The 23,976-nt window shown below is 41.8% G+C and overlaps 1 protein-coding gene across 20 annotated transcripts in view; it reads left to right on the top strand.

Moving 5' to 3' along the window:
* CELF4 (CUGBP Elav-like family member 4) overlaps positions 1-23,976 on the top strand; it is a gene marked incomplete at both ends in the record, with an annotated part of 677,793 nt that overhangs the window by 265,377 nt on the left and 388,440 nt on the right. The window lies entirely within an intron of this gene.

Here is a 23,976-nt window from a genome sequence, read left to right as displayed (position 1 = left end):
GGAAGAGGACACTGAAAATAAGCTGGAAGCATGCTTAGGATAGTGCAGATTAAAATGCCTCCAGACCTGGCCCATGCCCTGACTCCAGGCTCCTGGTGTTTTATGATAACGAATCCGTAGCAGTGCCTCTCTCCCCCTCTCCCCGGCGTCTGCTGCTCCCCACAGACAAGGCAGTGGAGCAGAAGGCATGTCTGCTCCATGCTGCTACAGCTCACAGCCCGGGGTCCTAACGCAACATGCAACAGATGCCAGGTCTGGTTCCTGCTGGAGCCATCCTGTGTCAAGACATTGGGAAAGGAAGCATCTTCAGCCCTTCTGCCGTCACTGGTGAGGCACTTAGCTGGGTTAGAGGGGAGCGGTGTCTGAAGTCAGCCCCATATCAATCACCACAGCTCCAAAGACAGGACAGCGAAGGACATGTTTTGGTAATATCAGTAAATAGCTCCAATGGCGAGCTGCCACAGGGAGGGGCAATGTCATCCCCTGCCCTCATCTGCATGTTTATGCTCTCTCTGCTGCACCAGCGTAGCACTCATCAGGCTTGAGGGTTTTATCACAATCATAGAATCAGAGAATATCCGGGGCTGGAAGGGACCCACAAGGTTCATTGATTCCAGCTCCTGGAGAGTTCCTGAGGTGAACCAGCTCATGCAGCTGACCAGGTCTGGTGTGGGACCTGGGTGGTGTCAGACAAGCACCAGTGCCACCCTGAGAAAAGGGTAGGAAAAATGTTTGGCTGCTGCTGCCAAGAAGTGCTGTCTCATGGATCTACATTGACACTGAAGTCTTGTATCCCTTTCCCAGACTGCACAGAAGCCAGAGTGAAGGCTGGGAAGGTAAGTAAAGGCTGTCATGAGAATACAGCATCTCAGCACGGAAAATTGTGAGTTACGCCTAAAAAAATGCAGTCTCTTAGCTCAGGCATGTACCCATCCTCTGTGTCTGAACAGTATCAGCACACATTACACCAAGCCACTCCACAGGCCTGCTCAGCAATCAGCTGGGTATATTCATAGATGTTAAAGCCCTGAGGACTACTGCGATAATCTGCTTTGACCTACATAACATGGGCTGGAGAAATTCACCCAGTATTTCCTGGAGTGAAAGGAATTGTTCTTCCCAGAGTGATTTCATTCAAAGTAGGACTCAGTTGATTGCCAATGTCTGTGTGTGCTTGTGTTTAGCTATGCATTATGTTGTGTCTCCTTTTAATTCTTTCTCCATCTCCCATTAGTGGCCTTTTCCCTTCTTCTGAATGTTTAAGCCCTTGAGGATTTAATAGCATTCAGAGGATTCAAAATTCAGAGTTGTGAGCATGACAACAGGAAATATCACCACTAAAATGTGTTTAGTTCACCCTGGAAGACAGGGCCATAACAGCGTGTGTCATTCTCTGACCAACTGCAGAGAAAAGCTGTGATTCAAATTTCAGATCTGCACCCACGATAATGGTTGAATAAACACTTTTGTTTGGTGCTTGACTGCTTAGGGACACCAGCAAACACTGATGAAGTCAGCACTGATGATCTGTGTCATGGATTCCCTGTATGCAGTGAAAAGGAACACTCTCAGATAGCACAGTCAGAGCAGTCACATCGTGTCACAAGTTTCCTTTATGGCTGGCATCTATGTGTCCAAAGCTGAGCACTTTTCTCTATCTGCCCTGCTCTGATTGTGGGATCATCTGTTCGACACCTCCATGCAGGATGCAATCCAGTGGCCCAGATTTGGGAAAGCTCTCTGTTTTCTAAGCAGGCAGGCACCAAGGGATGTATCTGGTCTGTGATGAAAAATATTTCACTTTGTCCAGGCTCTGACCGCAGAGGTTGTATGAGTGATGTCTGCTGATTGTACTTGATGTTTATGTGGAGAAGACTTCCTCCTTTGCAAGGATCACATTGCCTTGGGAGATTATGAGCTGGGTGCAGCCATCCCTTTCTAAGGGATAGGTAGAAGGACTGGTTTCTCCATGCCAAGGTATCCCTGTGCAATGTCTACTCTTTTAGGAAAGTCCTCTTTAAGCTGTAGCATAAAGCTCTATTCTTCTTCCTTTCACAAAATCTAAGCTACTTTTTGACTTATGCTCAAAACTGTCCTTCGTGTAGGCACTGCCCTGCTGCTTCCTGGACCAAGTAAATTTACGGCACAGTGCTGTTGCTTCTCCCTTTTCCTTGGGCTTTCTTCTATCAGATGGAGGTGTCTGATGTAGTCCACTGAGTGGCAGTGGAAGTCCCAGAGCAGGAAAGATGACCTTGTGCTGTGTAGGGCTTCTAGTGACAGCTCTTAGGCTGAGTAATCCTTTTTACCTGGTCCCTACCTCATATCAACACTGACGTGTAGGTCCTTCCTCTCCACATAGCCCCAGGGCGCCCCATCCACAAACAGGTGAAGAAGTCATCTGGTATCTCACATGCATCTCTCTCCAGTCTCCTTATAGCCATTCATCCCACAGCACATCCCCAACACTGACTGTCTTTGCCTTCCCATCCCCATCTCCAAGCTCTGAGCATCCATCTCCTGCCCTGCTCCTGCCTCTGGGTGAGAACAGTGAGCACTGGGAATCAGCCCGGTCCCTCTTGCTCAGCAACGCAGAGTGTTACGACGGGGTCAACCAGCCTGACCCTTGCGTGTTGTTTTATAAATACATCCTCCAGTCACCAGGTCAGCCGCATAAAGACTTCTTTCTGAAATATGGGAACCTGACAAGTGCTTAGCAGACGGCCCGACATCCTGAATCCGGTCTCTGTGAGATTCTCCTCTCAGCAGCGCCGGCACATGCTGTTCTGATGGTGCAGTGCCAAGTGACTTCTGGGTCAGTGCTGATCTTTGGAAATAAGTCTCAGTGGGGGATTGATGACAGAGTTCTTCTGACCTGAGGGAAATCGGTAGGAGGAAGGCACCAGACGTGGAGTTGGTCTGCAGGAGGGGGTGGGGGGGGAAGGGGCGGGCAGAGGGGAAGGGGGGATGGAAGGCTGGCGACTTGAATATTAAATCCTCTTGAGCCAGGGACCATGGTGAGGCAGCCGAGCCTTTAGCTCCCTTCCTCACGGGCTGTTTTCCAGGGAAGGAAAACAGCTTTAATCTGTTAGAAAAATCCCAATTTGTGTTTGAAAGCATATGTTTGCACTGGGAATCCAGCAAACGGCACTGCAGTGCTTAACTAGTAGGTCAATGCTGTGGACTGGGAATTCAGCTCTGCCTTCAGTGTGGAGAGCTTATCTACACAGATCTGAGCTGCCGTGGTGGTACTGAGGAGCAGCATTTGCACAAGGAAGGCCTGGAGGATGCTGGCTCTCCAAAAGGCTAACCCAGACCCGCCTTTGCTCTGAAAGCTGATGGGGTTTTGTGGGACCTGTCCTGTCCCTCGCTGCTTTTACTGAGGAACTGGGACCCCCCCTTCTGCCTGGTCTGAGGACACTGGCTGGACTCAGCTCTGGCATTAAAGAGTTGTTGGCTGAACAGGTGAAAGGGAGGCAGCCCTTTGTAAATATTAGCAGCCATGACCTCAGCAGGAGCCTAAACTCCCTCCTCCCAAAACTACAAAGAGCGTGTAGTAGTCTCAGGTGTCATTTCGTTACAACAGGTCTGTCTCTTGCACACCATTTGTTGCTGAAAACCAGTAGTGTCCTCAGGAGAAAATAGCACACAACAGCCCATGGGATGGCACCCTCTGTGCAAATGCTGCAGTCACGGTGTGCAGAGTAAATTCATCCTTCACCCCACTGCTGCTCCCCTGCCCCTGGCATTGTTTCTGAAGAATTTCCTACAAGCTGCAGCAATACCTCTCCCTGGTTTCTCATTTGAATCAGCAGGGCTCTACAAATGGTTTCTCCAAATGGAGAAGCAAGAAATGGAAGGGTTTAAGCTAAGATGTGAATTATGTTGGGCCAACCTACTGCACAGCCTCCCTGTTGACCTTACTGTTTGTTTTCAGCCAGGCTTATTTTGATTTAGTCACTTAGGGACAGCCTCATTTATGACAATGAGCAAATGTTTACATTGAGTATTTTTATCAAGCTGGCAGAACCTAGTTTAAAAAAAAAAACCAACCTGAATAATCTGAATTATCTCATTGTATCTTTGCTCCCAAAAGAAGACTCTGAAGTTATGATTTCCCCCCACATCCTGTGTGAGAACACTGCAACACTGTACAGGGAAGCACAATAGAATAGTAACTCTTTATTACTCCTCTCTTCTCAAAATTATCCCTAACTTTGTCCCATAATACCATCCTTTATATTTAAAAGTGTGAGTACAGGAACAGATTCTCAGCATTTCCGTAAAAATTATATAGACAGGTACAATCTGCTGCAGGCAAGACAAGGGACATGTTATTCTCTAGTTCTTTATTTGATTTGTCCAGCTATTTCTCAGCATGAGATGAGACAAGGCAGGAGTTTCCTTCATCTCTCATAGTAAGCAGGCATACATCAAATAAGGAAGAGTTTGTAGCCATCTCCAGCTTTTCCTCTCTTGAGCACTCCCTAAGAACCTGTTGGGGGAAGAGTTCTGGGGGAAACATCACCCACTGGGAGAGGGAGATTTGCACTGTGGTTTGGTTGCTTCTGCAAAGCAGAAAGCAGAACATCAGAGCTGGAATAAGATACTATGGCTGAAATCTAAAGTGGTGCTGCTGCTTCTCCCTTGGGAAGGGCTCTCTGCAGAGATCAGGGAAGTTTTGCTGCTGTGGGACACTTAGAAGCCAAAATTGTATCTTAGTCTTCAGGTAATTGATGAGTTCACATTCAGGATACTAAATCTCCTTAATTGCGTGGTGAGTTTTAAGGAGTTTAGGCCAAGTCCCACGATATCATGGGAATACGTTAGTTGACAGCGAGGGACAGAGGATTAATCCCAAGTCTTGAAGGCCTGGTGGTGTCTACTTCCAACTTTATTAGTCAGACTTGGAGTTACTTGTTCTTGGCATTAGGAAAGGTGCACTGAGACATAATCAGCTTCTTCTCACTCTGTCCCATAATGGGAGAACAAGGGGTGACTTGGTGAAATTAATGGCTGGTAAATTTAGAATAAATAAAAAGAACCACTATGCTATGTGCCAGTCCCCTGTGGGATTTACAGCCACAGGAGGTCATCGAGACAAATACTGTGGCTGTATTATTAAAACAGGCTAGATAATTTTATTACCATTAATAACATTTACAGTTATGTAAGCTGAGATAATGAGGCTAATCAAATCTCATGCTTCAGGGCATAAACTGATTGCCTGCAGGGGTCAGGAAGAAGTTTCTTTTTCCCCACATGCAGCACTGCACAATTGGCTAAGTGCTGTGTCTGGGGGGGACACCAGCACGCTGGCTGTCAGTGGAGTGGGTGACTAAAGCCAGCATCATGGCACTCTCCCCATCCACGCTTTGCTGCCATCTCTTCTTCCTCCATGTGCTCCCTCTGCTTTGGTTCTGACCCCATCTCCTGGTGTGCTTCTCCTCCTCACTGCCTGAACCCTCTGCATTCTCACTCTGTGCCCCAGGTTCCTCTCACTGCCTCTCACTCCCTCTTCCCATGCTATCTGCACTTTCCCACCTCCTGCACCACCCACACCTTGCCTCTGCACCCTGCCACGAGCTCCAGCACGCTGGCTGGGAGCCCAGGCTAATAAGCCTGGCTCAATTTGTCTGACCCTGTCCAAAGCTGACCCTCTGTGGAACAAGAAAATATGTTTGTGTGGGGTCTGGGGCTCATGGTACAGGTTATGAACCTGTGATACTTCCTGCAGTTTCTTTGCAGATTTATTTTAATGAATTAGTCCATTCCCTGGTAACACTCAACATTCTCTGCTGAAAAGTTTTTTGTAAGCAACCTGACAAAAGTGACGGCATGTTTTTCTGAATGTCCAGAAAAAAAGCATCTCTTCCTTGGTGCACAGACCGAGTCTGAGGAGAAAGGAGAGGTGATAAGTAGACAGGAAAGTGCTTTTGGATATCTCTTTTGGGGGGCAGATGAAAATAGTTGTGTCATTGTTATTTTGGTTGAGATGGGGAAAGGAGAAGCAAGGGAGAAAGTGTCATTTAAGTCACATGCAGTGTTTTGGATCTGCAGTGATTACTCATGCAGATATCTGTGCTGGCGTCTGACAGGCAGATGAACGGGCTCTGGGCTTGCAGAGTTGTGAGCAGAGGAGGTCAGACTCCAGGTGAAGAGGTTTGAGGTGTTCACATCAGTTATTAATTTGGCCAAAGCAGCTCTGTACCTGATAGCCCCAGGGGCAATTTTCCCTCCCCTGCTGCAGCCAGAGAGGGGCATGGGGGAATCGAGGGCTGCATCTGACTGCATCCAAAGCTGCCTCTTCAGCATGATGGTCCAAATTCTTCAGCTGCCCAACACCACAAGTAGCTGTCAGGCCCATCTTCTCAAAAATTCAGTGACAGTCACTTGATCCTCTGATTTCCACTTCAACTTCAAACAGGCCAGATGAACACTTGAAAGGCTGCTAGGAAAGGACTTTACTAAAGTAAGTTTTCTCCTGCTGCAAGAGTTCAGATGACTCCAGGGCATACACAGAGCTGTGAGCAGAGCTGATGTACACTTGCTCTTCTCAGTCAGAGTGGTGATACATTTTCCTCTATAAGCATCCTTCCCAATTTACTCAATTTGGTGGGACAGACACCCCATGTTAAATACCCTGCTCAGATTTTGTCCCTGAAAGTACACGTGAGACAGCAGTGTAAAGCAGGTTTTCCTCCTTTCTCATGGCTCACCCCCTCATCTCCAGGATCTGTGTTCACCTCAAACAAATTGGGAAGATACAGGCTTTGTTGAACCCTGTTCTTGATGCAGCAGAACAACCTGAAGTGTGCACTTTGAAGGGGTGTCTAATGTAGGCACAACATGGGGGTGACCTCATCATTGAGAAAATCTCTTACTGAACCACTATTTATTGATGTAGACAGGTGCAGAATGTACCTTTCAATACCCCTTTCTAGCTGAATGCACTGAAAATTACTAGTGCTTCATGTAACTCCACTGGGGGCCACTGAGATTTCAGTTTTGCAATTAGATGCTATAACAAATATGTATAAAAATATATTATAGAGTTGGGGTTTTTTTCCCCTTCTCTTTGATTAATCATTCTTCCCTTAGATTTCTCTTGCTCTCCTGCCTCCACTGCCTCCATAGCACATTGCCCTCATGTCCGCTTTCACTTGGTCATCTCCCAGGAGTGGTGCTGCCAGTCCCAAAAATGTGAATTCCAAGAATCATTTGGACTGGCACTGTAGGTGTGAGACACTTTCTTCTGCAAGTGAATGATTGTCCCAGGCATTGTTACCATTCACATGGTAGCATCCTTTTCTTCTTCTTGTTCACATATATCCTTGGGATAGAGACTGTTCTGATAGCTGGTATACCTTGGAGGATTTTGTAGAACATTACCCCGTGAGAAAAAACTATTTGATTTCGTAGCTAAAGTTTACTGATTAACAGAAATATGAGGTTCAGTCTTGGTGCAGTGGGGCTAATTCTTAAATATTTTAAAACCAAGTTTGCTTGTAAGAGGCCTTGATTTAAATTTATGGCCCACTTTCACACATAAAATGGTGGATATGGGATTTTAACACCAAAAATTGGGCTGAAAAGCAGGAGGGTTTGCTTTAGAATTAGAAATTTAGAGAGAGCTGGACAGGAAGGCTATCCTCTCTTAAATAAAAAAAAAAAACCAAAAAAAAACCAAAAAAAAAACCTTAAGAACATTGTTTCACAGAGCAGGGGCAGCCTAGAGACTCACTATAAGCAGCAGTAGCAGCAGTTGCCCCACTAGGTAGACAACCCCTAGGTAGACAGCCTAAATTGCTCTTCACAACAATGGTGTTTACTCCAATTTTCAGCTCCACTGGTGCAAATACACCAGAGGTTGCACTGTTACAGCTATCCTGGTGGCTGCTGAACATACAACCTCTTATCCTCCCCAGGATGGAAAATACTCTTCCCATCCAATCCCACCAAAAGCTCTTTTTCTTGCTAAACTATGTTCTGAGAAGTTCACTGGAAGATTAAATACCTCCTTCTGCTATCGCCTTCCCCTCTTTATATTTTTATCACTCTGGATGGCCCAACCTTTCCCTCTTAAAGCTTTGCTCAGTGGTAATATAAAACCCAGACAAAAGCGCAGAAGCACCAAAGACAGCAGCCAAGTTAGAATTTAGGTTGCGTCCTCTGAGCTCCTTTGCGGAATACTGCAGGCTTAATTTGTTGTTTGAGCATCTCCCATATTTATAATAATACCCTCTATTAAACAACATGCCGTTAGCCATAATTTCCCGTGTGATTTACATATTTATTATTTTTATTTTTATATATACAGAGGGTGATTTTGTCTCTCAGAATCTACTGCTCTCAGATGGCTGTGGTTGTTGCATTATTATTTTTTTTCATCCCTTACCAAGTGATCAGAGACAGATTGCAGGGGATTTTTGTTATTTTTTTTTATAGGGTGCCCTGGCTAAAGAAGGGTTGAGTGAAAATGGGTGCAATGCAGTAAACCTGGAATTGACACAAGGAACCCAGAAGGTCTGCTAGGTTCTTGCCTCATTAAGAACTCCATATCTGCTCACTGACTAACCTTGCAAATGAGTTCATGCTCAGTAAAGGAAATTGATTACTTTCCATTGCAATTAACATCTGGTCCTGGGTCAGATCATTAGGATAATTTGTTATAGAAAAAACCAAAGAAGCTAGCTACAGGGTAATAAAGTTTCTTCTGGACCCAATTAAAGATGCATTCTCTGGTTATTTTGCGGGACATCAGCCATCTCTTGGGGGTATTACCAGGGAGAAGGAAGCATACGGAGTGGACAATAGGTGGTGGAATGCCATATATGAGAAAGAGATATCAGGGGAATCATTTACTCCTGCCTCTAGGAAATGCTCCCATTTGCAGTCTGAGTTTCAGAAATGATGTATGACATCTATTTGGTGAGGAATGCAGGGCTGAAGGGTTAGTAGGGACTGTGAATCTCTAGGGATTCTACTCAGAGAAGGCTATGTTCCAGTTTTGGACAGGTTCATAGATAAAAATAAAAAAAATCTCTTTTTTAATTTCACATCCGTTTGCTCTGAGACTCATAAAGATGTTGGCTTTCACCAGCAGAGTTTTCCCAATTTGAAACAAAACTCTGAATCTTGCCCAAGAACTAATAGAAGGTTTTCTTGGATCAGAGACCTACTTTTTTTTTACATGTATATATATATCAAAAATCTTAGAAATCTCTAAACATAGAGCAGCCAAATTTCAGCCCCATGAGTTGATCAAGTTAAAAAGAAAAAAAAAAGCAAACACCACCACCTAGAGAAACGTAGTTTCCATTCATTTTCCTTGCAACAACAGGTTTGCACGGCTCCAGGGAAAACATTTTGGGAGCCATGCTGCAGCTAGTAATGGAAACAGTGCTATTCATATTCGTAGCAGCAAATGCTCTTGCAACAGACCTGTTGGTGTCTGTGACTTCCTGGTGTTTCTTACTCTTCTTGCTGTGGCTACTTAGATTCACGGTTACAGGGAGCCTCAAAAAATAGGTTTCCTACAGCACAAACACCATCCCCTACCACTGACATAAAGCAGAATCTTCATTAGCAGCAGAATGGATAAATAATATTGTTCTAATCATATATCTGAAACTGGGAAATGGCACATCAGAGTTGGGAGGGAAATGGGGTTTTTTTCCCCTGGAGAAGAGTTTTTGATATTCCTTTTATTTAATATTTTTGTTCCAGTTGTGATGAAAAGTGAAATTGGGAAAATGTGGCAAATAAACATTTTCAAAAATCAGACAGGATCAGGTGAATATATTTTAAAACCATGAGTTTAAACTGTTTAGTTTTCTTTTCATCATACTATAAATGAACTTGAGTTCATACTATGAACTAAATTGTAGTTTAGTTATGAACAACAATTTCAAAACAAAAAGTAATTTTCTAGTGACATTCACCCAATATGGCCTGTTTTACAATTATTGAATAATTATTAATTTCAAATTACAGAAGAGAGGGGTATTATTTTGTTGACATTTTTACTTTCCTTTCAATTTTCTCTGCAAAAGTTGAGGGATTTTCTTTTTAGGCAGATTTTTCTTGCAACTATTTTCAGTTCTTTCTGACCAACAAAACACCAAAATGTGATGGAAGGAAAAATCAGAACATAATTACCCAATGAGAGAATATAATATTGAGACTTTGCTATATGCCACTCTTTTTATTTAGTTAGTTGTCCTAAGAAATACTCAAACTCTCAACCATAAAAAAAGAACCAATCTTCAATTTTTTTTTTTCTTTCTGAAAATTTGAGCCAGACATTGCTGATGGTTACAACAGTTTGGGTTGATCTCATTGCAGCACAGGATAGGAGGGAGCAGAGCCCGGCTGAGTGCTTAGGTAGGACTCAAGTGATGCATAGACTTCACGATGGCTCTGTGCAGGAGATGTAAATATCGGACTCCAGTGGCTTTGAAGCATCTTGCTGATAATTCATATGGCCACAGATCTATAAACCTGCTGGTTCTCAGGCACCTTTGCCACAGCTATCCATGTTAATGGGAATGGGAAATGAAGCATATATTTTTCTAGTAATGGATAAACATCAGGAGGTCCAGGGAGTTTGAATTCTTATTAGAGAAGACTACTCTACTTGTGAAAAGCCCTTCCAACTCTGGAACAATTTAGACCTAGATCACTGAAATCTGTATAGGTGGTACCTGTTTTTTTATTGGGTTGGGTCTCCAGTTTCAAAGCCTCTGAAAGCTAGAAGAAGCTGGCAGTTTTAAGACCTGGCTCTGGAACTCAGTAATACAGTCTGACATCAGCGACTGTCCTGATTACCTTGTATTTCATGGTTTGTGCTAATATCAGTCTAAGCCTGTGGTCGTTAATGATGAGACTTCAGTCTCAACACAGTGGAACAGACTAATAGAAGTATTTTTTCAAGCACATTAGATGTCCAAGTTATTTATTTAAAGACATTTGGCATTGGGCCAATCTAGGCTGGGATTCATCTTAGCAAGTGTAGACACCACATTACCTACATGTCTAAACAACCTCTGTGTTCCACAGGGAGAATTAGCACTTGCAAGATGATTTCCATACTAAAGCAGACATCCTGGAAGGCGCCTGTTTTCCTCTATTTCCTCTAATGTCACCAGCACAGCAAAAAAAGTTAACGCATGGTAAAAAGGTCAAGTTGAATGCTGTCCAAAAAGAGTGGTATACCTACAATTTATCTTCATGTGACCCAAGGCTGATTTAGATTCTGTGGGTAGGTAAACAGGCCAGTGACTGAATTTTACACCACAGTTCATCTCACCCCGCAGTGGACACTCACATTTCATCATGTGAACAAGCTGAAGAAATTTCCACTGATTAAAGGAGAAGCCCATACATCTTCCAGGTACGTAAACTTGAGTGACAGGAATCCTACCCAAGATCACAGACTCATAGAGTGATCTAGATTGGAAGGAAACTTAAAGATCATCTCATTCCAACCCCCTTGCCATGGGCAGGGACACCTTCTAGACCAGGTTGTTCATCCAGCCTGGTCTTGATTGCTTCCAGAGATGGCACATCCACAACTTCTCTGGGCAACCTGTTCCAGTGTCCTATTACTCTAATAGTGAAAAATTTCTTCCTAATATCTAATCTAACCTGCTCTCTATCAGTTTGAAGCCGTTCCACCTTGTCCTGTCAATCAAGGCCTTGTCAAAACCCCTCTCCAGGTCTCTTGTAGGTTCCCTTTAGGTACTGGAAGGTTCTATAGGTTCTCCCTGTAAACCTTCTGGTCTCCGGGGTTACCAATCCCAAATCTCAATCTGTCTTCACAGGAGAGATGTTCCATCCTGATCATCTTTGTAGCTTTCTCTGGACTCGCTCCATCAGGTTCATATCCTCTGGTAATTAAAAATCATGGCTAATTTCAGCAGAAAGGGAGCTAGGTTGCACTTAAATCCCCCACCAGAAGGAGGGGTGGGTGAACTGTCTGTTTCAGAGGGATTTGAACTTGGGTGGGCTATGGAGGCTTGTAAATGAGCTTAGAACAGTTTTATCACTATCTTGGTAATTCCTCAATAAATAAAATTAATGAGTTCTGTTGTCATCCACATCCCCACTGAAGAGGATTCAGATCCTCCTATCTCTGAAACCACTCAAGGAGTCTTGCTCCTCATCTGCTTCCTGATGATATTTTCTTTTAAAGAAAGGTCCATTTAATATGTTCCTCCCCAAAAAGTATTTGCAATTAATTCTTATCAAGGGCAACAGCTGATTTGTAAGATTAGTTCTAAATTGGTAATTAATTAACCTATTACCAAAGGAGGGAGGGGTGCTCTGATTGTCAAGAGGTTAGAGCTGATAAGTGATGAATGGTTGGGTTATATCAGGACCTTGGCTCCCCTCTCTGATCACTTTGGATGTTACCTAACCATGCATTATATTTGAACATGAATCACAGCTCCTCAGTCTTTGTATTTCCTAAGCCAAAGCCTGACACACAGAACTAGGGGTAGATCTCATTTATTATTGCTTAATTAAAGGCTCAATGCACAAAGAGACGCCTCTTGCTTCACTTTAGCTAGCCAGCAAGATCATAATTGTACTGATGTCGAGGCCAGCTTTCTAAGTAGCTATTGGAAGACACAGTGAGGAAGATCTGAGCTATTCTGTGGGGAATTCTAGACAACAAAAGTTACATTTATAATTTTTAATTAAGAAATTACTTTTTTTTTTCCCCTACCGGGCTGCAACATTGATTCCTTCTCATTCCTCTCATGGTTCCACACTGGAGCATTACAAGACGCAAGGAATAATGAGTTATTTTTTCTTGGTTTTAATTTTTTGTGATTAGGCAAATATGTTAAAATCTTTGCATTGACGCAATGCATAGCCCTGCTAGTATAACAGCTGTATGTTGTTTCAGCACATTAAAATAAATATTTCAGTGTACCTTTGATATAGTCTTACAGTTTTCAGGTTTAAACATTTTTAGCTAGTCAGTAGAGAGCTGTTTATAATATAAAATTTTAAAATAGCAGGTTTATGCAACTCAACTTTAAAACATCTGCAAAAAAAATTCCAATTCTTCTACTTTTTGTATGCCTTTTAGTAAAAATAATTTTCTCTGGGTGAAGTAGATTCAAAGCAATATTTTATGTAGCCTCACACTGCTTTCTGAAAGAAATTCCATAGGTTTGCAAGGTGACAGACAATGTGTAAGGATGAAAACTATCAAACTGCATTTTTTTTTGGCAGAATCTTTCTCTTCTAAGGTGGTGCAAGAGTTAGATAATGCATGACCCATCCTTAAGGGGAGTGTGCCAGAGCTGAGTTGGAAATGAAAAAAAATTATTTTTGACTTAACAAACTTAAACTGGCAATTTTATGAGAGAGAGAGAGAGAGAGAGAATAAAATATGGAAAGCCCAGATGGCATTACAGTCACTTTTCCTGACTGTGAGTGTGTTTTAAGGAATTGTCCTGCACTCTGGGATGCCGTAAATCGAACTTGATATAATGCTGCACTGCTCAGCTGCTGTCTGAAAACTTGAATCCTTGGATTTTTCAGTGGTGGGGCCTGGGGTTTGGTTTTGTTTTCATCACAGAGAAATAGGAGAACTTTGCATGTGAGATGGGAAGAAGGCAGGCAAGAAACATCTTCTCTTTCCTTCCCCCCACTCTACTGTGCTCCCCAGTTAGCAAGATAATCTCTGCTACATGCGGATTATGATGGGCCAGTCACTGATGAGGAAGGCAAGCACAGGATAGAGGTTTGACAAATAGTAAGCAAGCCTAACTTCATGGAAATCAAGATGAAAGCTGCTTTCAAACTTAGAATTTCTTCTCTTCTGCTGACCAGCCATTCCCATGTGAGGCCCTGTACAGCAGTGCCACGCAGGCAGGCTCTGCTCAGCCAGACAGACCAGGCCGGCAGGAAAGGTGTCTGTTCCCTGCAAGCACAGGTGGAGAGCAGCATCGTGATCCCAGAGACTTCTGGCATTCCTCCGCTGTCTGTCCCTGATGGCTGTGTTTTTGTTCAGCAGCCACCACAGGCAAACTTACTGCCTGGGGTGTGGATTTGTCCACAGCTCAGGAAACTACTGGGAGAAAACAATGGCAATTTCCTGCATCCTTGGATTTCTTACCTGCTCCTGACCACAGGGAAGGTTCTCACCAGCTACAAACAACTCTCCAGCCCATCAAAGCTTTTTCCTTAGATTCAAACTTGTAGAAGTATGCTTCTTTCTGTGTGTGGGTGTGTACATATACTAGTGGATGAATGTGGATGTACACGCAGTCACAACTCTGTACACTTGTACATACAAATGCTGCCATGATCCAATTAGTGAAAGATGCCCCTGCCCAAATTAAGGTGCAAATGACACCACATGCCAGAGTAAATTATATGGATTTTATTTAATGATAAGTCTGAGGTAGAGAGATAGAAGGAAATAGAAGAGAGGAGGGGTTGAGGAGGGAGAGAGAGAGAGAAGGCAGAAAATAGTCACCACCCATGGACTGATCAACATCCCCCTGGTCCTTCTTCACCATGAACTTCTTGGTGGTGGGGATCCTGGAGTTGTTTTTCTGGGGATACCACCTTTACAAAGTCCAAATTCCAAGTATCCTTAGGGTGGTCGCAGATGCTGTTCCCATAACTGGGGGTGATATGGGAATGAACCACTGCTTCCTTTCCTACAGTTTGTCACAGGGGGAATCATTGTCCAGTGTGTTAACCATCACGTACTAAGCAGATCTTGCGTCCACCAGGCCTGGAATTAACACCTTCCTGTCACAAATTCCCCCCTCCTGTACTCACCTCAAGTTCCCCATGTGGCTGTCTTATGGCAACTTCATTCTGTGGCCTTGTCAGTATTTGAGACAGGCAGTTGTACTCTTAAAGTTCTTACAAATGCACACACACATACATATATATATATATATATATATATATAGGGAGGTAACAATGTAGTTTCGTGATTTCTGTTTTACTACCCAAAGTCAAGACATCAAGAGGAATATGTACTTAAAATGAACAAATTAAGGTAGTTCTTGAAATGAAAAATGAAGGATGTTTGTGAGACAGTAATTCATCTTGAGACACAAAACAGGAGTCCTAGTGAATGTCTTATAAAAGTAATGATAGTAGTAATAATAATAAAAATAATTATAATAATAATAATAATGGAAGGGAAATTAGTTGACTACATGGAGCTGTATCTGCACCACTGCAGAGGTCTCCCCCAGATGCAGAAGTGTTTTTGGAGAGGTGAATCCCTGCACAGTCTCTCAGGGTGCACATAGTCGGTCTTGCATATCACTGTGCTAATTATAAATCCTAGAGGATTTGCTCCAAAGTTTCACCAACCCATCTCCTATGCAAGCAAGGCCCATGGTTCTGTGTGCTTGCTGCTGTATTCAGTACTGTAGAACAACCCAACACCAGCTGTGTTGGCAGATTTTAAAGGTGTGCTTCTTGGGATAGTGCACTGGAAGTGTAAGCACATATTTTAATTTTTTAAGGTTTTTTTAGTTTATAAAAGTCTCTTAACTTATTTCCTCCTATGGAATCTACAAGGATTTTTGATATTATTATTATTATTGTTATTATTATTATTTATCAAGTCAGTTTTCAGGAACACTAAGCCTTAAGAAACAGTTTTTATGTGAGCCAGAAGAGGCCAGTGGGCCACAGGTGAAAAAAACACTGACAGCTCTCATGGATAACACCTGTCAGCAATAAGCTCTATACAGCCACTTATACACTCACAAAACCCAGCAGGGTGGGGGAGAGGATCAAAAGAGTAAAAGTGAGAAAACTTCTGGTTTGAGATAAAGAAAATTTAATCAAACAAACAAAAACAAAACAAAGCAAAACAAACAAAAAACCCCAAAACAAACAATGCCCCCAATAATAAAAATAAAAATAAAAATAAAAATAAAAATAAAAATAATAATTTCTGTTATTTCTCACCACTAGCCTTTTGATTTCCAGCCATACAAGTCCCCCATCCAGCCTTCCCCACAGTTTATATACTGGGCATGACTACCTGTGGTATGGATAAACCCTGTGGCCCGTTGGGATCAGCTCTCCTGGCCATGCTCCCTCCCACTTTCTTGTGCACCTGCTTGCTGGCAGAGTTTGGGACACTGAAAGGTCCTTGATCAGAGTGAGCACTAGTAAGAAACAGCTGAAACATCGGTGTGTTATCAACATTATTTTCATACTAAATCCAAGCGGAAACTCTATATCAACCACAAGGAAGAAAATTAACTCTACCCCAGCTGAGAGCAGGACACCAGCTTTCTCTGGAAAGACCTTCCTGTGTAGACAAGCCCTAAGGAAAAAGTATTTTCAGTTTCTGGTAGCATCTCTGCAATATCACTGCATTGCCTTTAACCAAAACTTAGCAAAGCTAAATTCATCACCAACTGTCTCTAAAAAACGGTACAATCACAAGAGATTACTTGTCTACATGCAAGTGAGCTTTCAATTAGGAGATATTTTCTGTTTGATGGATTTTTTGGTAAGTTGCCACGCATTCAAAAACCTACTGAAAATTCTGCTAGCTCTTCCAGAAGCATTCCTAGTGTAGTGCAGGATTACAGCAGCCTTTGGTTTTCAAGTGTGGCTGCCCAGGGTTCCCCAGCAGTACACTGTACACTGACCTAGTACCCTAGTTTAGTTTTAGTCAAAATACTAAGCTTTTTTGCAAGTTCAGTGTACTTAAACTGTGCCTGTGGTTACCAACATGCTCTCTGTTTCATTTTCTGGAACTTGGGATAACTAACTTTATGATAGTGATGTTGAGTAGCCATTAATTCTCATTTCCTTCAGCTATTCCTCAACTCCAGCTTATGAGTTCTTCAATAAAAATCTCCCAAAGTTACCTTGGCGACTCATACATTTGCCAAGCTGACAGATTTATGACAGTTACATATATAAATATTTATATGCTGCGGCAATGCAATTTTTAAAGGCAGATATATACACTCTCACCGAGACTTTCGAACAAGGCAAAACGCACTCGAACAATGTGACATAACCATATGCAAGTCAGTGTGTATCCCTACGTGCCTGAACACACAGACACACACGCCAGTGATCATACAAACTTTCTGACAAGCATGTAGGCTTTGTACTCAAAGACCTTTTGGTGAGCCAGAGAGTGCTGGTAGATGTGTGGCTGTAACACACATCCCAGACGCCAGAATATAACCTCCTTCCCTACTGCACGTTGCCGGACAGAGCAGCACAGGAACACACCTCCCACAGGAACTCCATGCTGTTTGTAGACTTAAACTTGGCTTCTACCTAGCAGCACATTCACTACTTCCCAGTATAGTTGAATATAGGACACCAAGGGATCTCCTGCCCAACAAAGCCAGCTTCAACTGTTCATACAAGGCCATGCTCATATAAGGCATATATCTGGTAGTAAGTATAGAAGAATTATCACTGGAAATAATTCTCTTTAATTTTGCCCCATCACACACTCATGTACCTTCTTTTTAGACCTGACTGAATCTCTTTGAGTTGCTTTGCCCTAGGCTGGTGACCAGAGCAAATCCTTAGCCTATAAATTCTGATGATGAGTTCAGCTGTTTTATTGTCTGGCAGAATAGATAGAGATGATACAAAGTCCAAAGTTTAAAAAAAAAAAAAAAAAAAAAAGAGGAGGTAGCTAAATAGAGAGGAGTCATTTATATGTAAACGACTCAGCAATTTACAGAATGAGCCACGGGTCTTTTATTTTTGTAAGACTGAGGGGAAGCACAATCAGCATCATGTTAACCTGATGTACTCTGAAGGTACCATTTTACTTACTCCATCTTCCCTTTCTTTGTCTGAAAGTCTAAATATAAAGTCACTTCCCCCCTCCTTCTCTCACTTTAAAAATAGAACTGAGATGAAGTCTTCCTCCTCCCCTGCTTTTGATGGGGAAATCTCAGTGGCTGTTTAGATTTTGCTTGTACATTAATAAAACATTACATGGAAGTAGTAGGAGAGAGAGCAAAAATCTTTCCTGTGACATCAAAATGCCTTTCTATTCTGCTGTTGCCACTTGAATTCACTGCCGCTTCTTCTAATCTCCAAAACTTTGGCTTAGTGTGAAATGTGCACATAGAGAGAGGTTATATATGTGCATATATTTTTGGAGGTGTTGTGTCTCCCAATGCCTTGGATGCACACTGAGTGGTGTGACAAAGGATCCAAGAGAGCTTTTGCTCGTTTAAGTTCTCCTCTTGCCACATCTGTGGACATTAGAGCAAAAAAAGGTAGCAGGTTCCTAATTAAAATCCCAGCCCTGGAGATTTTCCTTGTGTTTATGGCAGACTCACAAATTTGAGCAATATCTGTCAGGTTAGGTTCTGATTTTGCATGCTTTAAAGAGGGACACTTGAGGTGAAAGGAGAAAACATAAACCACCGCAGAGAAAAGAGAACGTGAGATTCTGAGAAGCAACAGGAATCTGAGCCAAGAGAGAAGTCAGGACAATCAGTGACTTTAGAATACTCATATTGGGTGTTCAAAGTTGCAATCAAAACCTCAAAAACCAACTCTCTTGGCCTCATCTTCCCATCTGCAATCTCAGAAGCAGGCTTCTGTAACGCAGTTATCTACCATGCCTTTCATTCTGTGGGCATGAGCAGTGTTGGTAAAATTGCTGCTCACTATTCTGACTCCTGATGGCTAGCAAAGAGCCATGGAAGTCTGACTGCAAATTTAGCTGCCTGGGTAATCCTCAACCTAAGCCAAATCACATGGGATAAGAATTAGACAGTGCTGACCTTAAATATTTGTGCCATTTTGTTCTCACCTGCATGTATCTTTGCAGAATTTACAGCACTTCCAAATATCATGGGCAAAACTGTTCTTGCTAGATAATAAAAAATTTTGTGATATTTGCAGCTTGCTTTCTTTGTTGTTTTGTTGGGGGGTTCTTTAGCATTCAGGTCATCAGGTATGCAAAGTCCTCTCCTCATTCTCAGACTTTTGAAGGTCTGAGGTTCATTCACCAGCCTTCCAATTGTTTCCCCGTTCTGCAGCCACAGCTTTCCTTAGGATCTGATCCAAATCCCTTTAATCCCAAGGAAAAGCCTCAATAGGCATGGTTTGTACTCTCCGTGCAGGCATCTAAAAAAGTTCTCCAGTTTTTCTTCCTTACCTGTATAACACTGGGAAATCTAACATTGTATCTCTTCTTTCACTTTTCCCTTTTTTTATTTAAGGGAAACTTTTTTCATCGCTTATCTTTGCCATTACTGCAGTATTACACAATGTGTGTATACATATTTTTATATATGTATATATATACTTATACATGTTTTGAATATTTTCCTGCATGTATTTATATATATATATATATATATATGCCTATATATGTGTATTGTCACAGATATATAATTCAGCTACTAACTTCTACTGGCTTCTTGGCAAAGAACAGTTTTAAAAGTTTAATTCTACTTCACATTAAATATGGAGCCTCAACAAAGCTGCAAGTCTTACCAGAGTCTTCATATCTAGGAACAGGGCCATGTTTGAATGGTTTGTTGGAAGTCATGATTAGGAATGTTCCCATCTTAAATCACTTTCTAGGAATTAAAAATGATCATGCACTGTAAATGCCCATTGTGCTTTTGAGGTTTGGAAATTAAGGAAGTACAATAAATTTACTGAATGGGGTCTACTGTTTCTTGTCTTATTTTCTTCAGGGTAGTTAATCTTAAAATATACTGCCACATTTGCTGAATCTGTTTGTGTGTGTGTGTGTGTGTATAGCCATTTTGAAGTAGGAACAGAAGTACAGAGAATCCTTTAGGAATTTACTGTAAGTCAGTAATGGATTTTGCTTGTTTTCAGGCCTGGTTTTAAAATGTCTTGTAAAAAAATAATATCCCCAATGCATATTGTGCAAGAATTAATGTGGAACTAGAGCAAAATTATTCTGCCTCTTAGGCATTAAAAAAATCCCACTGACACTAGGTTCAAAACATGGCAAAAATGTGTTTCTCCCTCCTTCTCTCCCTCTAATATTTTAGCAACTCAGTATAATTCTTCATTATTGTGTTGTTTGATATATAGGAAAGGCGACCTTGAACATAGAATAAGTGCTTCTAGTACAGCTGTAAGATATGTGATCTGCAAAGCATAATATTACATAAGCCTGATAAAGCAGAATGTTTTTAAGCCATTAGCTAAAGCAGGTTTTGTGGTGACAAGGGTTTAACTCAGTGGTGTACCACTGAGTTTATACTGGTTTAACACCATCACCCATATAAGGAAAATCCATAGATAAACCTCATCTTTGCAGCTGGACAAGTTTTTTACCTTTGAAGGTTTTATTTTTTTCCCCTTTTATCATGGCATGGTTGCATTAACAAAATAAGCATTCCATACTTGTAAAAAACACATTTATCAGAGGATTGAAACTTAGAAAATCATCTTAATATATATATGTATGTTAAGGGAGGGACCCTGATCCTAGCTGGCGCTGCTCAAATGGAGCTTGGACCAAATCACCCCTTTCCAAATAAAGTGCCTCTGGAATTCTGCAGCCCTTAGGGCTGAACTGTACCATTTTAAGGACTCCTATGATGAATTCAGGGATCAGTCCACTGTTTATTCACACAGTCTAAGCTTGCCATGACCTACCAGTGTAGGTGCAATTGAAGAACAAGGGCTTTGGATACAATTTCTTGGAAAATCCTTTCAGTCAGTGGGTTTTGTTGTTGTCCTTGGTCTCAGGAGATTTAGACTATATTCTTTCTTGGTTATTGATTTACAGTGAAACCCCATGGAAGAGGCTTCCTCTTCTCTGCATTACTTTTTCCATCCACAGAGCCTGGCTTTGAGATGATCTGAGGAAAAGTTTAGGGTATAATTATTTCAATGGGGCCACTCAAGGTTAACTTTGCTTGAACTGGACCCTGTCGAAACTTGTCAAAATAGGACTCTTGTCACCAAAAAGACCCAAGGAAGAAGACCCCCTTCTATATCTTCTGTTTTCTTCACACAGGAAAAATTCATTTCCTAGAAATATTGTATTGAGTTAAGCAAACACAGCAGCCACTTTGTGGTTCTGTGGGAGATGGTGTTTAGAGTGGGAGGATGACTAGAGGATATAAGATTAAGTTAAGCAAGGGAAAATTAAGACTGAACATCAGGAGAAATATTTTTCCAGTATTAAGGCCTGAGAGGCTCTGACTGCAATTTCATAATCCAAGGGAAAGAGTGGGGGCTCCATGGTGTATCTGAATGACAAAGCATAGCAGGAAATATGTTTCTGCTTCTATTTACTGGACTCCCAAGTACACTGTGATCTGGTCTGGCTTGAATTACACAGTCTAATTAAAACAGACCCTTATTTAATGGGCTAGAGACAAAGAACGTTTAGGTACACAAGTGCTGGTGTAAGCTTTGCATGCAGTTGCATTAATTTGCCTGCCCAGTTACAAGAGTTCTGTGTAGAAATTGGTTAATTGCACCAATTGAATCGCTGATTGGGCATAATACCCTGCACAATAGCCTTATTTGCATATGCATTGATACAGGCTTGCATGTATAGTTATGTGTGCAACGGTGCTCATATTTTGTATATATAAGAGTGCATATAAATTGCTTGAAAATCTGTCCCTGTAGATCTCTTCCATCTCTACTTTAGATCATTTTTGTTTGCTAAGCAATAGATCATCCCACTCTGATACGAAAATGCATCAGCTTAGAGAGTGAATATCAATTAAATGGGTAAATAAAATGCTGCCAAAGGTGTATTTTTGTATTTTATCTACAAAATCCTTTTTTGCAGTTCTCATAACTAAAATTCTGGATTGTTTTGGGGCCCTTTTCTGGCTGTGAAAGCCAGATTTTTCTTTCAGTAATTTATTTATTAACCCCCTTGCACATAGATTTATTAACTATAAACCTGATTGAATTCCATAAAAGGCATGCCAATGATATTCCCACTAAATTCCATAGGATATGGGTTTAATTGGAATCAAGGCCTCATAGTATTGGGAGCTATCAAGCTGCTAATATGCTCCTCAAGGCTAGGATCTGTTTTGAGGCAGTTATATTGCCCAGTAAATACCTTAGCTTTGATTTTTTTCTTAGATAGGGCAACCAAGTCACAGAATGCAAAGGTCACCTAAAATTCTGTTAAGGAAACCACATGTCCTGGTGAACTAGATCTTTGTTCACTAGTGAGTCTCTTAGCACTCCTTGCCCTCTCCTGTCTGCAAACATCAGCCAGCTGGCCTGCTCAGTCTCTTCTCTTCAGATTTTCGCTGGCATTAGAAAGTAATGAGCCCTCCTGTGGGTCTCTTTTGTTGTGCCTCATTCTTCTCTGGCAAAGTAACACATGTTGTCCAAGAAAAAGAAACAGGAAGAGCTTTCTCAAACCTTTAACTTAACCAGTAAGGGCTACAGGATGAACTAACAGAGATTATTGGAATGTTCACCCATTCCCTCTCCTTCCTGATTCAGAGCACACACAGGGATTTGGGGGAGTTTTGAAGAAAACAGTTTTCTGAGGAAAGCAGAGTTTCAGACAAGTGATTCCAAAAAGTTTGGTATTATGTGTGGGCTTTAGTCTCAGCATAAAAATTGAAGGCCCTGGTTCTTGTTTGTTTCCATATTCCCATATTTAGGAAAGTGACCCTGAAGAAGCAGGAGTATAGTGCTGGGATTAGGCCGGAGGATGCCTTGGCAAGTCTAGAGAAACATTATTTGCTTGCAGCTTTGGTTCTGCTTTCCATACCTCCATTAGGAGGTGCATGAGGAGCTGCATGACCATACTACATTTCTCCTACTATTGGAGGTGTGATGTATTTCTTAGTCAGGAATTTCCACCCTTTGTAAAACTATTTCAGACTTCTAGAGTGGGTCGATAGGATTGACAGCAGTTGGATGTGATGGACTAACCTCAGTAAAACAAGACTGAATTCCTTACAAGTAAGAATTATATCATGTAAAGGGCCTGATACTCTTACAAGGAATACATTAATCTGAACTTTAAAATACAAAACAGTTTGCAGAGCAATTTCCAAGCAATGGGTGTCCCAGAATAGCTAAAAATTGTCACACGTCAGGTGAATGAAATATCAGCTCCCTAAAGATGGGGGCAGTGAGAAAGTGGAGCATCCTTAACAGATTAAACATAAATTGAGTTTCAGAATCTCCAGGCGTAGTCCCATTTTTGCAGGGAAAATTAAAATTCAATCTTGATTTGAAAGGAATCTGCGATGCAGAATATAAGAGAACCTCTGCTGTTTAGAGAATGAGTCGAAGATAGAAGGCACCCTCACCAGCAGAGAATACCAGTCAGTGTTTTGTAAAGAGACAAGAGAAAACAAGGACAGAGTAAACTGGTGCCCAGCCTTTAGAACACGCTTAAAGCAAAGAAAGTTCTTTAAATTAACAACTGAGATCCAGGGGCTGTGGGGAAAGAGTACCTGTATAAGCACTGGTACCACCAAAAATGAAAAGAAGCTCTGACCATTTTCTTTTCATTGGAATTGATGTGTCTGAGGCAGGTAACACCATTTTCCAATACATTTTGTTTTGCTCCCTGTCATGAAATACAAGTCAACTCCAGCACCGGCCCTCTGTCCTGTAAAAAGTCAACTCCTGTCATCCAAGAGCATGTCTTTGAATAATGAATCCTGAAAACAGCCAAGAATTCATAACAAAGCCTATCTAGCTTTCCCAGATGCCAGGCTTCCAGGTTCAGATTTAGTCAAGACTTTTGAGAAGCTCAGGTAAAGAAATAGGAAGCAGAAAGCTTCATTATTATTGCTTGTTGTGGCTAGAGGTAGAGAGAACTAGTCATCTAGCAGCAGAAAATTGACAGCTTTTCAAATCCCCTCTAAAAAATTGAAGGTGCTTTGCAGGATTTTTTTGTTCATTCCAGTGTTGTCTTCTGTTACTCTGTGTGTATTTTGCTATTTCCACTTTGGATGGTGCTATAGTAATAGGAATGATTAT

This window comes from Coloeus monedula (genome assembly GCF_965178545.1).
Source record: "Coloeus monedula genome assembly, chromosome: Z".
NCBI classification, from domain to species: domain Eukaryota; kingdom Metazoa; phylum Chordata; class Aves; order Passeriformes; family Corvidae; genus Coloeus; species Coloeus monedula.
The sequence above is the reverse complement of the archived record's forward strand: the minus strand, read 5'-3'. Positions and strand labels throughout refer to the sequence as shown.